Raw genomic sequence first — 17,804 nt, forward strand, 5'->3', positions numbered from 1 at the left:
TCATTCAGTGCTTTACAATGCTGGGACTCATTTACGTAGGTCATGTGGTCAGAGCCAGCTAACAGGAGAAATTTCACAAAACCAACATTTGTTAGTTTAAAATAAAACAAAAGGCTGCAGAAGAGGCTCACAGTTCTATAATTGTGTCCACTTGAATCAGAACGAATAATTTGCAGGCAATTCAGAAAATTTTATAGTAGTCAGTGTAAGAATGGGTAGCAGAGAATTCTAGAATTTGGGATTATTATCTGGAGCATGTCAGGCCAATTAATGCCTGCAACTTAAAGAGACCTAGCTGTGAAATGAAATGGAGGACATTTCCATTATTCCCTAAAATCAACACCTGATTTCATTTCTTGTAACAGAACACATCTATTCCCAAGTAAAAATCTTAACCTTGTTATGCTGTTCTCAAGTAGTGTCCAGAGGACTGCCTACAACTATGATTTGCTATGTTAAGTCTGTTTCATCCATGCTGAAGTCTTTTGCTTCTTTGGTGAGTTCTTAAAAGTTTTATTAACTAAAACATCATTTTTACTGCCTTTGCTTTATTTGCCTTAAAATTGTGATTCATAAAGATGGATTTTTATAATTAAGGTAGAAATGAGAAATAACCCCCTATATATAATTTAAAAATGTTGGAATTACAGGCACTATCTAACTTCTGTTTTAAATCACAGGAACAAACTGTTCCCCATTAGCAGCCCTAATTAAATCCATTTTTCTGTGAGTCTTTGGCAAATTCCATTTTAGTAAAGCTGTGTTAAACTCTCTTTTATTTCCTCTTGCTTTGCAGAATTCTCTGTTTGAGATGAATAATGGTTTGAATATGGTATGTGATGGCTCTGTAGACTCTAAAGATATAACTTGAGCAAATACATTGTTCTGGAGAGCTGGTATAACAACACTGCTGAAGATTTAGAAGCATTCCAACTACCAAACTTGCAGGAGCAGGACCATCTTGGCCTGTGGTGTTTATATGTAATGCAAGAATGGGCAAACCTTTGTGCAGCAAAGAGGCTGTGAAAAGGTGAAGGAGGCTTGCAGAAGGGGAGGAGAGGGAGCGTGCTAAAGCAAGCAGCATGCTGTTTGCCCCGACTCAGCACACTGGGGTTTTGCACTCCTGAGGTCTGGGACACCACCAGCTGTGTCCTTCTGGTGTTGTCCTGTGCCTTGCAAAGGAGTGAAGAGAGCTTCCAGAGGTTATCCAGCTCTGCTTTTCCTCAGTGCATCTTCAGCCATCACATGGAGATGTGTTTTCTGCAAGGCTTTGTATGTGGCCTGTAGCATCTGTGTGGGTTGTTGTGTTGAACTTTCTGCACACAGATCAGAATCTGGCCTGGGTCACTGGTCCTGTGCACATACAGATTTGTTAGGGTGATGCTCCCTGGTGACTTAACTGAGCAACCACTGCACACACCAGAGAATGTACTTGAAACAGCTACTCATTTTGCAATCCCTGTGCCTGAAGATTAACGTCCTTCCCAAAAGCTGCCTCAGTCCCAGAGCAATGGGCTCTGTCCTGTCCTCCAGCATCTCCATCACTCATTTACTGCAACGATTGGCTTCAGCCTTCGATTTCCTCTGTGGAGCATATTGGAAAGAGACAGGCTGAGTTGTGAACATTAATAACAATGAATAATAATGGCACAAGTTCCACAAGCTTTAACAATCAAATGAATCAACAATCAGGAGGGTTTCATTAATAAATACCTGCAGGACCTAGATGACAAGGGAGCTAGTGCCAAAGGTGTGTGTGTCAGTTAAAGGCACTTATCCAGAGTGATCTAGATTCTTAGCCCCTTTGTTTACCTGGTTGGTTCCATGCCCTCCTCCATGACCTGCTGCAGAGGTGGAGGCAGGGCCAGGAGGAGCAGAGGAATAGGTGGAGCAGGCAGCGTTGTCCTGTGTTGGGATTACATGGCAAGGTTTTGGTAGTGGAGGGACCGTGAGGGACTGGCTTCTGTGCCAGTCCATGGGGGAACTCTCTCTGTTGGACAGAGGCAATTCTGCCATTATACTTATAGATAGGAGTAGATTCTTCTTTACTCAGGGCAAAAATATTCTCCTTCCAAAGTCATCACAGTAAAAGCTGGGAAAGACCTCTTAGGTTACAGTATATTTCCCTCAGGACCAAGTGAGAGTTGCAGGGTAGGGCCATCTGGCTCGTCTTGTGCAGCTTTCTTTTAGATGAGCTGAACCTGGGATGGTTTATAATGTTTTATGCAGAGCAAATTCCTGTGCCAAGAGGAGCATCCCTGGTCATTATGCTTTTACTACAGCAAAAGGAAACACAGGCTTTCATCAGTCTGGTTTGAACTCCAGTCTAGGGAATACTAATTTAACTAGGGAGGGTTTGAGGGTAAGCTACCAATGTGTTCATTCATTTCAGGAAAAGGACAGCTTCTGTAATTATGATTCAAGGAACTATTAATGTCTCATTCAGGTGTTCCTGTTACCATAAAAACAGTACTTTTCTGTCTTTGGAATTTGCAGCAAATATGTCACCTGCCTTTGTTGTCTGAGCTGCTGAGAAGTCAATTTTGTGAACTTCCATGTTTTCAATAATAATTTTTTTTTTTTTGCTAGAAGCCTTGCCCCAAGGCACATAATGGTTATGGAAAGGACAATTGGTTTCAAGAGAAATCACAGAATTCAAGGGTAAAACAGAACTCACTACAGTCCCGAGGATTAAAACTGGGAGCTGTTTCTCCTTTGGAATTAGAATAGTAGGGATGGTAATATCATCATTATACCTTCAGTTTTGCTTTTAAGAGGGACTGTCCTTTGCTTTACAGTCAGATCAAAACCCCTCCAAGCTGCATACAGTGGAGTATTTTAAAACATTCTAAAAAATAGGACAGCTCTCAGTGATTGTCTTGTGAAGCTGTGCCATAAACGGAGCTTGCTGTCTGCATGACTGGGTTCTCATAGCAGCAGCACAACGTGCCCTTGGACATTGTTGTAGGAGATCTGGGGGCAGGGATGGGGTACCAGAGGCTCCGGAGGTCCATGAGCTCTGGCTATGTCACACTGAAGGGCAGCCCAGCACTGTCTGCCTGGGCACTTCCACAGCTTGAGTCAGGGACATTGTCATGGGCAGAATGTGCCTCGAGTGACAGAAGAGCCATGTTTGCTTTGGGATGCCAGAGAAATATGATATGGCCCTTTCCCATGAGAGCTGGGGTGTCGGCATATAATTTGTAGATTGAACTTCAGCAGAGCTGTGCTTTCCTCTTCTATGCTGTCTGCTTTGGCAGGCAGACATCAGTCTGGCTTCTCCCTGCTGGGCATGGAGGACAGGGAGGAGCAGGGCACACTTACTGATCTGCCTTCAGTTCACATCTGCCTTTTAGGCTGCTTTGTCCTGTGGTACAATCACAACAATGCTAGAATAATGCTTTAAACCCAATCATTTTTATGGGAACACACATAGTATAAAAGGTCTGACTGACTGTGCACACCTACACTGTCTGTGGCTATTACCCAATAAAATTGTCAGAGAGGGAAGTGTCACAATATCTCCTCAAGTTTAAACAGAGGGGAAATTGCCTCACAATTAATTTCTTATAAAAAAACAAAAAAGAAGATCAATACAAGCTGTCTGAATGAATCAGGATTCCTTCCTACAGACAAGGAAAGAACAGGCTTTGTGGCCACAGGTGCTGGCTCTGGGGGAGCAGCCACTGGCTGTGTTCATCACTTCTGCAGAGCTGGTGAGAGCCCTCAGCTGCTACTGACTGCTGTGCTGACAGCATGCATTGCCTTTTCCCTGAATTTGACTTTATTCTGAAGAAGAGCAAGAGCCCAGGGTTTTTCCAAGGGCAGACGAGCTGGCCAGGGATTGCCAGACATCCCTGTTCTCTGCTTCCTGCACAGTGAGAAGTGTTGGCACAGCAACAAACCTGGAACACCGAGCAGGGTTTGCTGTGCTACACCGGTGTTCTCCTGTCTGTAATGGCTGTCAGCACCCTTCTCCACTCAGCAATTCGAGGCTCCCTCAATTTCACAGCAGCTCTCGGTCCCTAAAGGAGCTGTAGAAAGTGCTTTAGTTTCTCTGTAGTGATTAGAAACACAGCGCTTCCTTCATGACATGCTTTATTCACGTGCTTCTGAGGCTCCTGAACACTGAGCCTTTTGTATGTCTTTTCTCACAGCATGAATTCCACAATGCTCCATTTAATGGATGTTATTTGGGTTGAAAGCTAAGCAGCTTAAATGCTTTGCTTTCTAGCATCCCTCTTCTGTTAGAACCATCTCTCACTCACTCTCAATTGCACAATTTGTTACATGAACATGTTTAGATCAAGAGTTTTTCTCTCCTTCAAATATTTATAGTGATGACTTGTGATGTAATCAATAAGGTTTGCAGAATCTCACCCTGCTCCATCACATTTCTATTCTTCAGAATGATGTTTGTTGCAGTGTTATAGCTAGGACTGACAAGATAAAGCTGAATTAAAACAAATTGCACATTATCTGTTTCCATCCTGTTGCTGGGATTACAAAAGAGAACAAATGAAATTCTATCAAAGAGGAGCTCTTCTCTCTCCTCCCAAGCAGAGGAGTGGTGGCTGCTGAGGCAGACTGAGAGCAGTTCTGACAGAAGCTGTGCTGACACAGGGCTCTTCTTCCCTCACCCCAGCAGATAACCACAGGGCTCTGTGCCAGGCTTCCAGATCCACATTGATCTTGCCTCCCTGCTAGACCCTGAGCACATCTTTACCAACTCCTCTTCAGTCTTGGCTCAGCCAGCTCCTGGAAGATCCCCAGTGTTCAGCTGTCATCACAGGTCACAAAGCAGCACAACCTGAGCTATCCTGCTTCTGCTGCACACCCCAAGAGGGGCACCCTCAGATCCTCATTTCTTTCTATCCTTCTCCAAGGAGGAACACTTTCAGGGAACTACATTTGTAAGAGAGTTTTTTTTTCCTCTCTGTCACAGCCAGCTGTAAGCCAGTTTTCGTGGGCCCAAAGAATGCTGGTGTCCCATGCAGTCCCCACAGGAGATGCTAAAAGAATCCGTTTTTTGTCAGTCTGAATGCTGGCTCTCTGCTCCTTCTGGCCTGTATCATAAAGTCCAAGTGCAGCAGACCTGCTGGGACCCTGTCTCTTGCCAGCACACACTGGAAGGACTTTTTTTAAGTCTTTGGGAAAGCAGGCAGCATGTGAGCAAAGTGCTGTTCGGTATGGATATGTGTACACTGAACTAAAAGAAAATAGGAGCTCTTCATGTAGTGAAAGATAAAATGCAATCTTTTCAAGGAGCCACATACTCATGTAGTTGATGAGGAGTGAGAGCATCCTACCACAGAGCTGCCCAAATAGGGGGTTCAGCACAAAATCTTTGAGCAATGTATAGTAACATCCATATAGTTCCTTTGTACTATGGAAGTATCTGACACTGCATTAAGGAATAATATGCTATTACTGCTTTGGATGGATCTGCCAGAATTTGCCATTTCTTGCTCTTTGCTGAAAGATGGCTTCACTTTTTTTGTTGTGTGAGGTTGGTCGATTTAAGTTCACGTGACAGGAAGCCTCTTGACTTCAGCAAGAAGGCATTGCAAGGAATTCTGTCTTAGGTGCCAGAGACCTTCCCACTCTTGTTGCTGCTTCTATGAAAGAGGGGAGGAAAAAGGATTTCTCAAAAATAAAGCATATTTGACCTGAAAGTGAAGAGGATAGCTTGGTGGATGTCAAGGGAGGAAAAAAAGAATCTGCACTGGGAATATTACAGACAAAATACCACGTGACTTCTGTATACTTTAAAGGGAGCTCTTTGCTGGGGCTCTGTCTCTGCACAGTTCCCTGCCTCAGTCTGTGAGTGCTAAACTAGGGACTTCTCTAAGTCTGTGTGAGCTGTGACTCCTGTATCCCAAGGGATGGTGACTGCTTTGAGCTACTTGACATGGCTCCAGAAAGATGTTTAGCTTCAAAGACATTTAGCTAGCCATTAGCAAAGAGTAATTTTCAAACACTTCAGGAAATAAAATTCTACAGACTTTGAAGATACTAAAAGTCCTGGATCATTACTCCTGGTATTAGGAATTATGTTTCCCAGTTCTATGTAGAATAGTCAGGCACATACTGCTAGGTGGAAGAAACATCGATCCTGTGTAGCCTTACTGCCCTGGTTTAAAATATCCTGGGCAGACTGGAGCCAGGGAAGACTCTTCCTCCTTATTTCTAGGGATGATCTCCAAACCCATCATTTCTGAAATGCTTTTTAACTGCTGAAGGGACAATCTTCTGGGGCAAGTCCCTGAGCAGTCTGTTCCTGGGCAAAGGACTGTGGTGAGGTCTGCCAGCACCCAGCCCTGGACAGTCCCAGGCCCAGCCTGGGACAGAGGTCCACGGCAGTGGAGTCAGGCACATGCCACTCTCCTGGCATCCTTCAGAAGCACACAGAACTTTGGGAAGAGCAGGGGCAGCCAGCCCCCTCACTGATGCACCTGCAGTACTATTTCATTCTAGTAAGGATGCTGAGCATAAATGTAGGGCTTGAAAGTACCAGCTGGAACCACAATAGTAATGAATGCTGCATCATAAATGCAGCAGCAAAGCTGATGTGGTTCCTGTTAGACAACACAGCTGTATATCCCCTTTCAGAGCTCTGAGGAGGCACTGCAGGTTCCCTCCCCGATCCAGTCAAAAGAGCCTGATCTGATCTGATCTGCTCTGTAAGCCAGCATTTGCTTCCAGAATATCAAGGGTCTGGTTCCTTTGGGCCCAGCTGCAAATCCAGAAGCCTTTGTGTGTATTCTACAGGGCTCTGTCACTGCAAACAGACTCCTTTGGTTTCCAAGTGAGTCAAGCCCAGGACTTGTTCTGTGTTCTCTCCCTTTGTATTTGTATCACTGTTCCATTACATACAGCAGGGTGCTGCAGAGAGGAGATGAAAAGAAGCTTGGAAGTCTGCCTTTATGAATGTGTGAATTTATTTTTAAACCTCTTGAATTATTTACTTTGTCTGCCTTTTTTTAATGACAGGTGAATATGTTTGTGACTTGTTCTCTTTCCCAAGGTAGCACTTGGATGAAGTGAATTAATTACTTGTAGAGTAAATGCAGCTGATGTTAATTTTCAAGTCAAGTTTCAGCTTTGCTGAAATTTCAGAAAGAAAGTAGTGTTTTATAAATTAAATGCTGCTTTGTGTGCTTTCTTTTTAAAGAAGGCTTGGCATCTGGAAAGGAAGCAGGGAGAGAAAACAAACATACTAAAGGATGGAAACTTGTCTTTAAGAATATACTCCATCAGCTATCAGTACACAGCTGTGAGAGATCCATGTGGCAGCCCATCAGCTGTATGTTGAGTGTAACAGACTCCAGCAGCCCCCCAACACCTTTGGCAGGAATTGGCTTCAGTGGCAAATTGCTGGTCTCTGTCAGGAGCTGCTGCTTTGACCTGACAGGGTGATTAGACTGGTTACTCCTCTGTGACAATACATGCCATGTGCTCAACCAGGAAAACCTCATTCTTCTTCAGAGTGGTGTAGATTCTGATCCCATGAGAGCTGAACTGACAGGATCCTGGGCTGCCAAGCATTGCCAGTGGCATAAGTGAGCCCTAATTTCCCTTTGCTGTTCCATCTGAGGCTTTAGTAAGCTTTTCAGGTCTCCCTCCAGAAGGCTGGGCTGATCTTAGAATAACTCCTGTGGTATGAGTTGTCTTGGGAGCACAGCACCTAGCTGGATTGTGCAGTGGCTGAGACAGTGGCTCTGGATCAGGCTGGACCCTCCTGAGGGCAGGAGATGCCCTGCAGGCTCCCAGCAGACAGGCCAGTTGTGAGAACATGATTGTGGCAGCTGCTTGCCAGCCCTCAGGCAGCTAACATGGAAAGGGTCATCATTAATTTAACTCTGTATACGTCAAGCCCAGTTTCAGTCCCTGGAATGACAACTCATATGTGATTCTTTGCAAGAAAGCAGTTCCAGCTAGCCTCCACTGCTGCTGACAGGCAGTGGTGCTCTGTGCATCTTAGCTGAGAGCTTATCTGTTTTCAACAAGCTCTTCTGATTTTCTTTGGGCTGCAGTGTTTACTGTCCAAGTTCTTAGGTCCCAGATCCCCGGCTATTGTGTTTAAATTTGATGGAGATGACCCTGGGAGCAGAGGGAGAAGCTCTGAGCTGAGCTGGGTGCATTGCAGTGGAATCCATGTATCATCAGTACCGTGTCCTCTTTGAACAAGCAGACTGTAGTGTGCCTTGAGTGAATTGATTTCTCTGGGCCTTGTTCTGAGGATCAATGACCACTGGGTTCCCTGTTATATTTCAGCTCATGTATGTATGACAGAGCACAGGGCTCTACACAGCTGGTCTGGTGCTGCAGCATGAGCTCTTGGGGCTGTGAGCACCAAAGGACTAGGGTTGTTAGTGCTGGCATTCCAGACATGACTAAGCCATTTTGATGAAAGAAATGGAATCTGACACTTTTCCTATTTAATTGTTTATTGTAAAATTCAAATAAAAAATAAATTGGCTTCTTTTAAAAGAACAAACTGTGTAAAAGGTTTGCTGAGCAGAAGTGAGTGGCCCCTGAAGCATGGCAGACAGCTTCATGATCACAGGCAGCTAACAAGTCTTCAAGGTGCAATGCAGAGGGGGCTGGACTGAAAAGCAAATGCCTCTGCAGCTCTAGCTTTGCCTTGAGGCACTTGGGGATAGAAATGTGCAGGAGGAAGGGGAGGAGGTTTTGAGGTCTGAGCATACCCCAGCCCTGAGCTCGGCTGCCCTGGCACAAGTGTTGTCTGGGGCAGGACTGTAACACCTGTGGCCACTCAACTCCTGGATCCTGGGGCTTTTCTCAGCACTTTTGTTTAGGTGGAGGCCGCAGAGTTTGGCAGCTCTTGTCAGGCTCTTTGTACCTTTAGCTTTGCTCCTAAAGCCTGGTATGTTCTGGGGTATCTGGGGTATCAGCTGCACTTTGCCAGTGAAAGCATCTTCCGGATTTTTTGGAGGACTTTATTTGCAAAGACCCTGAGATCCACCAGCAAATGGCTGTAAGGAAAATGCCTTTCATCATTCAGGTTAAAGAACATCACAAAGCCTTGGAGACAACACTTCACTCGGGAATTAAATTGCAGGAGTCATCTGGTGTCAAATAAGTTTCATTTAATAGGTTACTCAAATAAAGTTTCTGTAGAAATCAATATCACTTTCTCCTGCAATTGACAGCTCAAGACACTCAAAATGGCATTTTTCACATAAGGTTTATTTAATTTTAGGAGGAAGAATCCCTCCTATACTTTTTACTTGGCCTACGCAACCCTGCAAGGTTATCAGCCTGCAGAGTTGGAAACCTGCCCTGCACTTACCCTGGGGGACAGTGTGAGGTCACTAACATGGATTTGCCAGTCTCAGGTGCAACAAGGATGCCGTTGTCAAAGGGCTGTATCAGAAGTGTGTTTACAGCTCACTGAAGGAAACGGGGACAGGTAATTTTGTTTCTTCTTACAGGTGAGCTTGGCAGGACAAAACGCCTCATTTTATATATCTTAGTAGAACTGGACTTTCTGTAGAGGTAGGGGTCTGTGGGCTGTGAAGACTGGGGGTTTCAACAGCAGTGCTTCTGGGTCCAGGGTAGGTGAATCCTGAAATTTCTACCTTCCTTAAGAGCATGGGACACCTTTGCTCAGTGTTTTTTATTTCAGTCTGAGGGTATCCCATGAGGAAAGGAAGAGACTTTGGCACCTCTCTGCACCACCTCCCTTGAGAAAGAGCTCTGTTCTCAAACTTTCCTTGGTCACATTGGCACCTGCTCTGCTGATGTACTGTCCTCTGAGATGCTGATTCTACTCTCCACATCTGTTTATAGTGCTGGCAGAGCCCCTGTGATTGTACATCCAGCAAGGGCAGATTACTACTAGGCTGCTTAAATGCCATGAAGAGGCATTTAGCTCTAGGAAAGGACAAGCTCACCTTCTATCTAACATCCTTAATACTTGTAATTCCTACAAGCAGTAGTATTGATTCCTGAATCTATGCTGACTATAGCACAAATGGACAGCAGCTGGTAGGAATTTCCCAGCCCTGTGCTATTGGGTTTCCTGAAGAGGCACCGAGTGATTTGTATGTTCCCAGCAGCTGCAACCCAGTAACGACAGAGGCTTGTGACCTGCATGCAATCAAGTACATTCTGGCTGCAGGTTCTGTGGCAGAAGCTGGACGGGGAAGTGACTTTATACCATCAGTGCTCTCCAGTCTGCTGTTGTAGCCCAGTGCCAGGGACCCTTGTGCTGTGAGAAGACTTCATGTTTTCCATCTTTTTGTAGCTATAGAGCTTTCAATAATATAAAGTTGATTTTTATTTGAACATGTTTGTGCTGTTAACCTAAACCATGGGCCTGGTTGCAGTTTTCCATCTGATAAACAAGGATAAACATTACCAGTACTAGCTGAGGAAGGAGACCTGGCAGTAAACAGAGTGTTGTTGAAGAATGTTATTTTCAGAGATGCAGTTACTTGTCTCTGACAAATTAAAAAGGGAAACATCTGCAAGGCACAATGGAAAGAAAATACTTCAGGAGAGGTTTTATCACGAGTCAGAGGTAATAGTCCTGTAGAGACAGTCTTCTGGTGCTCTGGAAAGAATGATAATGCTAGATGATAGCATACAGAGAGGCAGCATAGGCATTTGTATGCATTGTGCCACGGACGGTGTGTTATTTAATCATGCTTTCCTCTAAGAGTCTGTGTTGTCTAATTCTTTGTCAGTAAATATGAAGTGTTTCTTTCAAATGAGGAGGGAGTTCAGCCTTCAGTGCTTCTGGTAGGAGAGAAGATATAGTGACCATCTACCTGTGCCTTCCCCAGGCTGACACCAGCCCCTCTCTGTGATTTTGTCTGGACGTTCCAATAATGGGCCAAAGGCAAGCACAGGGAAACTCCTACCAAATAGCCCAGTGCTCTTGCTCCTTGTGGCACACCTAGGAAACCCCTCCTCGGGTTGCTGCCCAGAGCAGGCTGGGCTGGTGGTGGGAGCAGGTGACTGCAAATGAAATACTCTGTCTCTTGCTGTCAGGCGTGTGGTGGACATGTCTGTTATTGAAAGGAGTAGTCATGCTTTGCAATGCAGATGTATCTCTCCTAGAGATGATCTGTAATGCATCAGAGAGGAACGCACTGGGGGAGGTGTGGCAGAGGTACAAGACTCCTGCTGTTCCACACTTTTCCTTAACAAGGTGAGCTTCAGAGATTTATGGTCAAACAAAAGGTGAAGATGAACCTTTTGTAAATGGTAGTACTTAAAATTTCTGCTGCTTTGAAGCTGCAGGCTGAGCAGATGCTGCATACACAGCCATTTGCCCTCATGAGACGTAGGTTTTAATTCACCTCCATTTATGTCATCTGTTCCTCGTGTGCTGATGTGACACTGTAAAACATGTTCAGTTCCCAAGGTGCCTGTGGACCAAATGAGCTCCTGTTGCAGCTTGTGCTGCTCATGTCTCCCTCATCCTGTCACAGGGTGTTGGGCAGTACCAGCTGTGGCCAGGCTGAACCAGGCATTCTAAATCAGTCCCACAAAGTTGTCATCTGAGGAGACTCGTGGTTATCCGTCCATGTTTTAATACCTCCTGCAGTGCATGGTGTGGGGGTCATCAGGGAAGTCAACAACAAATTTTCAGAGAAAAGGAACCTTTCTGGGGGGTTCAGCCTTCCTTCTTGTGTGAGGGGAGCACTGACTGCAGTGATGCTTCTTTGTGGAAACCCCCTTGCACGGGCAGCAGATGGCATGCTCTGAGGACTTTGGTGCATTTGTGCTGGAGATGGCATTGGGGATGACACGGGTAGGTCCTTAAGTCAAGTCAGGCTTGGCTCTGATACTTTCCTGAGTGCCAGACAACTCCTTGGATGGAGGAGGAAAAACCTGGTGATCAGGCAGGAAGGCAAGCTCCCCAGTCACCCTTGCAGAGGTCTTTTCATTTGAAGCCCTGAGCAGTGTGCTGCAGAAATAAGTTGTCCAGCACTAGGGTAAATGTTAAGCTTGGAGACAGATGCGGTTCTGAGTACCCAAGGAGCTTCTCCACCAGAACTGCATTAAGCATCTCCTGTGGGACTCCAGGGCGTCTGCAGAGGGGAGCTGGAGTGCATTGTGGGCTCCCTATAGCTATTTTTTGGCATGATTTGTAATTACTGTAGGGCTCTCGAATCTGCTTATTGGTCCAGGGCTGTGTCATCACCTCTCAGGTTGAAAAGCTGTTGCTCATGAGCACAAAGCAGCATCTATAGCACCAGGCTTCTTGGTTCTGTATCAAAGAAAGCCAAAAGCTCTAACTTTTGTACTTGTGGTGAACAGAGAAATTATATTTTGTTGAATTACCTCTAATTCTCCAGCATCCGTGACTCATTCAAAGGGGCAGTGAAAGGGTAGCATGAGCCCATATTCCAGAGAAATGCTGCAGGGTGTCTCAGGCTGGCTGGGCTAGAGCTCTGACCCTCATCTCTAGGACCACAGTCCTCTATACTACTTATGTTCCCCTGGACAAATCCAGTGAGATGTAGATGAACCTGAGGTAAATACAGTTTCTGTAGTCCTTGGCACTTCCTTAGCAGAAGAAAGTAAAGCAATGTAGTTTATTAAATGTCTTACAGTTCTTGTTCAGTCATGTTTACCCATAATAGGTGACCATCTATTTCCAATATGATTATATTGGAGGAAAGTGGCAGAATTTGATGCAGCAAAGCTCTTTCAGCTGCTAAAAGCCAGGTCTAGGGCTTGGTGCTTAACATGCTGCTGTGGTACAGACACATCCTTTAAGCATCAAGAAAGAGACGTGGATTGGCTTTTTCTTTCTTCAAAAAATGACATTTTGAAGTAGGTTAAGTCTACTACTTTTCCACATTTTCTCAGAGAGAGATTTTGTCTGGGTGTTGTACGTGCTTTCCATGAGAAATTATTTATGAGCTCCTCCATCCCTGGTCTAGTCTTCTTGATGTAACAATAGTAGATCTGGAGGAATGACCAAGGTTACTTTTATGGTCTCACTTCAGATGCAGTGCCAAGTTATTCAGTGCTTCGTTTTGTTAGTGCCTGAACCAAAAAGCAATTTATCTCAGTAACATCCTTCAGATTATACCTATATACCATGATACCAATAAGGCATGCACCTGGTTGCTCCAGTTCCAGAAGAAATCAATGTTTCATTTCAAAGATGCCAGTTCTTTCCTCTCCCTCCTTCTGCCATTCTTATGAAGAAAAGCTTTTTTAAGGGACATGGGAAGAAATATAGAAGGATTGTGGAAAACCCTCTTCTACTTCAGCTACGCATGCTGTTCAATTATGAATCATAAAGAAACTCACTGAGGGCACAGTTGTCAGGGCTTAAATGGTCAATATATGTGAATGAGGAGCATGCCCTTTGTGGGGTCCATGTGGATGGGTTGGGGCACTGCCTTTGTTGGGGTCCCCTCCCGGTGATGGGCCAAGACTGCTGCAGTCCTGTAGGGATGTGTTCAGTGTGACCACAGCATTGCTGTCTTTCCTGGGAGAAGGCTGCAAAGATGTAGGTCAGTTCCGTGCTCACAGCCAGTTATCTATCCCAGCACTGGTGTAATTATAATACATACTTTATTGCTTGTCAATATTTTAACCTTTGTGACACATTATCCCCTAGGGCAACTGAGCAGCCTTAATAATATAGCTGATAATTATCCTCGTGGTGAATAAAGTTATCACTAGGGTCCTGTATAAATCACAGGGAAAACACGATGGATTTCAGTGGCTGGCCATCACAAAAATGGGAGGAAGCACAGATTATGACAGCTTAATGGAGAAGGTAATAAAACCAACAATAAAGTAATTTATAATATAGGCAATGATTTTCAGACTTTTCTATTTGTTTTCATGCTAATAGAAGATAAATGTCATACTAGAAACAAGACCTGAAATTTCTATTAAAAATATTTTGGAAATGTCGTTAAATATCAGCAGTTCCCAGTGCAAGAAATGGCAGCATGGGTCTTAATTACCTGTCTTAATTATCTGTATGAGGTCCTTGGAACCAAAGTGTCCTTGTGGTCAGCAACTACCCCTCACCTTTGTAAGGAGTGAGATGTGTGGTGCCTCAGTGGGAGGAAGCCTCTTGGCCACTGGTGGAAAGCAGGACAGCAATCCTGCCAGGGATTCTGAGTTGGGTACATCATGGCTGTTTCATAAGGCTGCAGGTTTCCTAAGAAATCCAAGCTGTCATTATAAGCAGAGAACAAGACTTCAGCAGAGATGTGAGAAAGACCTGCAGCAGTACTGGAGTGGTAAGAAAGGGAAGGTGCAGAACAGTGTGGACAAAGGTCTAAGATATGCTCTCTAGAAACACAGGAAGGACAGGTGTTGGCGCCTCTGAGTTACCTGTCACTTTTACTGGTTGGTCCTCTGGATCACATGCTATGAGCATGAATGTGTGCAGCCTTCAACATTTATACTCCACACTAACTAAAGGTTTGAAGGAGTGAGTGAACCATGGTGGGACTCTGGAGTGTTCTGGGGAGCAGCTGCAGCTCGCTGGGTGAGCCCAGGTAACAACAGCCGAGAGCAGTGCTCTGTGCGGAGCGGGTGCCGGGGGCTGAACAGATGGAGGCTGGTGTGCTGCGTCCCAGCAACGTGGGTGCTCCTCCAGTGCACTGGCTGCTTGCAGAGACAGCGCTGCCATGCCTGAGAGGCCAGGAGCAGCTCTTCCCATTGAGCAGCCTGACCTGGGCTGGCCTGGCTCTGGAGGCTGTTCTCAGCAGTGGTTAGTGGGAGGAGGCCTCTGGGATGCAGGCTGGTGAAAGGATGGGGAAGGGAGAGTGGTGGAAATTGTATTTGTGTCTGTGCTTAACATTCTTAGTTCATTCTCTTGCATTTCTTCTAAACAAGCACTTTGAGGTCTGAGCCCCAGTGCCTCTAATCTAGTGAGCACCTTATTGATCAAGTCTTGCCATTTGGTCCCCTGAGCTGCCTTGTGCTGCACAAAAGGGATAAATTACTCCTTATACTTTAAAGAGTAAGGATGTTTTTAGTGCATGTAGACCCACATGATAAATACAGAGGCACAGGTGGGATGAGAATAGCAAAAAGCAGAGGGATAATTAACAGCTGGAACAGCACAAACCAGTTCCCAAGCCCAAGCTCTGGAGGAACACAATACATTCATCATGCTGCTCTCTGGGCTGATGCTACAGCTCTGGGGTGTGAGTATTGAATTACAGTCTCTAGAAAATATTGTTTGGGGAATGTTGAGGAGAGCTGGTAAACAATGTGCTGGAAGGTGACAGATATGTTTGCAGCTTCATATAGGGCTATCACAATAAAAAGAGCCATAAGGGGTTTTCCCACCTCTGCCTACCTGTCAGGCCTGGCAGCAGGCAGGCTGCCAGGCTTCAGTGGGGGATGGCAGACCCAGAAGCCAGTGTGCTTGCTTTCTTCTGATGCCCATTTTCTTTAAAATATTTTTTTGTTACTGTGTGAAACACTAGCAATGGCTGATGAATCTCAAGCTTGATGAAGCAGCATCTGTGATTCAGCTGCTATAGAAAACAACATACAGAGAGGACTCTTAACACTGGATTTGGACTTAGCCTGGCCTAGACACCCCATCTGGGCTGTCCTACCCTCAGTGTCTTATGGAGGATGGCACAGAGGCTACCAGCTCAGAGCTGCTGCCCACACAGTCAGGGCACAGCCAATATATCAGGAGCTGCACCTCAGTCATACAGAGGTGGGGAAGGTGAAGGTAGCTATAATCTGCTTTGTAAGATGCTTTCTTTTCTATCCCCTTTCTTCACAGAAAGTCACTCACAAGACTTTGGTCTAGGATGACACTTCATTCCTACAAACCTGACAAGTTTAACAAGTGATGGCAGCATCCCCCTAGTTGAGCTCACAGCATGCTCAGGGGCTGCCTCCTCTGGAGTGACCTGCATTGCCTCCTCAGTGGCCCAAGTGCAGGGCATACCTGTGAGCCAGCAGCAAAGCAGACACCAAGGTAAGGAAGGGGGAATACTGTGTTCTCTCTCAAATGTCACATTCCTCTGGCAGCAAAAACTAGGTGCCTGTTTATTTAATTCAGTAAATGGGAGACTCCCACAGCTGCAGTAACCAGAGGTGTACATGCACAGGGGATAAACAGGGGATTAATGGTCAGATTTTGTTTGTGTAATGATGAAAGGGGAAGTTTTAAGGTGGTTTACTACCTGTTAAAAAACCCGACAAGAATCAAAAAGAAAGAAAAAGACACACTGACTCTATTACATGGGAAAGTCTGCAACAGCATTATGCTGCTTCTAGAGGGATTTTCCTGCACATGGAGTGAGTGGCGCCAGCAGTATTGCAGCACATGGGTGTCTGGTAAGGATTTATCACATACTTTCTGCAGAAGATGTGGCATTTAAGGTTATTCCATCCTTGCCAAGGTGTCACCCCCAAGGGGTATGTGTGATAACAGGTATGGCAATACAAATACTGCTCAAGAAATCCTGACTGCTTGGGAGGTCCTGATCCAGAGAGCTCCGAGTCACCTGCTCCATTAGCTGCTGTTTGGCTTACAGCTCCTGGGCTCCTCATGCCAGGAGAGTGCAGGTCCGCCTGTCCAGGCTGGCTGGCTGCCAGAGGGAAGCTGTCGTGGTGGAAAGCTGGGCACCCATGGTACCCCAGCAATGGGTTGTTTCAGGGGGCTGCAGTGGGGCAGCTTCTTCCCCTCCAGCACAAGCTGGTTAAGGCAGTAGCAGTTATGGGCTCTGCTCCTGCTTCAGAGGAGCGTTGTGATTACAGGGCAAACATAAAGTCACAGAATCACCATCAAAACCGAAAGTAAAGAATCTGGCTCATAAAAAATATGTCACCTGAACAAAAAGAAGAGTTATGGTTTTCCATTCTCCCTCTTGGAGTCAAGGGGAGATTGTGCCACTATAGAGGAAGCTTGAGGAGCTGAGAGTGGCCAAGGCAGAAGATTTCACTGCCCCTGAAGAGGGTGTTTCAGAGTTATTATTTATATGTTTATATTTAATGCACTGATTAGGGCCAGGACTTGTAGACAGACACTAACAGTGCATGTGAATTGGCTTAAGCATTATTATGTACAACCATCGTCAGCTCTGCTCCCCAGGAAGATTGATACACTGAGTGAATCTTTTCAAGCTGCCTCTGAAAAGATTCACAACACTGCAGTGAAAGTGGCTTCCAATGGGAATCTCTGTATACTGATGTCAGCATATATTTTATTCCCCCTGACTGCAAGGGCTGGTTAGGTTATGAGCCTCTCACTGAAATGGACTTCATACAATTGCCAGATAATTGCTTCTTTTCCTTGTAGGCTGATAAAGTTATGATTCACCCCTTACTCCCCCAAGAGCAGCAGGCACAGCACCATGGCTTCCTTATCTCTTGTCCAGATTCTCAGCCTTGCTTTCCTTTCCACCTGGCATGTGCAGAGAGGATGGCCCAAGAGCAGAGGGCAAGAAGCAGATGCTGAGCCTAGATTTAAGCCTGGGCTCGTGGCCTGAGCCAGCAGCAGGGCTGCAGGACTGCGTAGGTGTGTAGGGTGCTGGTCCAAGCAGGCTGGGGTGGTGTGGCTGATTCAGCAGTGGAGTGATGCTGAAATCAGGCTGTGTGATCATTGGTCCTTGGCAGGTGCTGCATCCCAGCTTCTGGCCTTTGTCCCTTGGACCATGTAGTTGTTTTCTGCTGTGGCAGAAACCTGTCACAGCTGTTGCTCATGCTGGTGCTGCTTATTGCAGAGGACATGTGGCACTCTTCAAATCTCAAGCTGTATCTGTCTGCAACAGAAGACTCAGGAAACCTTGGGAAAGAGTGTGCCTCTTGCTTGCCTC

General features: G+C 45.6%; 1 long non-coding RNA gene across 2 annotated transcripts in view; it reads left to right on the forward strand.

Moving 5' to 3' along the window:
• The window catches only part of LOC120513210, a 51,204-nt gene that overhangs the window by 21,005 nt on the left and 12,395 nt on the right, over positions 1–17,804 (forward strand). For both annotated transcript variants that reach the window (XR_005630215.1, XR_005630214.1), the window contains exon 2: positions 15,764–15,961. This is a non-coding gene — a long non-coding RNA (uncharacterized LOC120513210). The remainder of the gene's footprint in view (positions 1–15,763; positions 15,962–17,804) is intronic.

This window comes from Passer montanus, unplaced genomic scaffold (assembly GCF_014805655.1).
Source record: "Passer montanus isolate IOZ18808 unplaced genomic scaffold, ASM1480565v1 scaffold8, whole genome shotgun sequence".
Taxonomy (NCBI): Eukaryota; Metazoa; Chordata; class Aves; order Passeriformes; family Passeridae; genus Passer; species Passer montanus.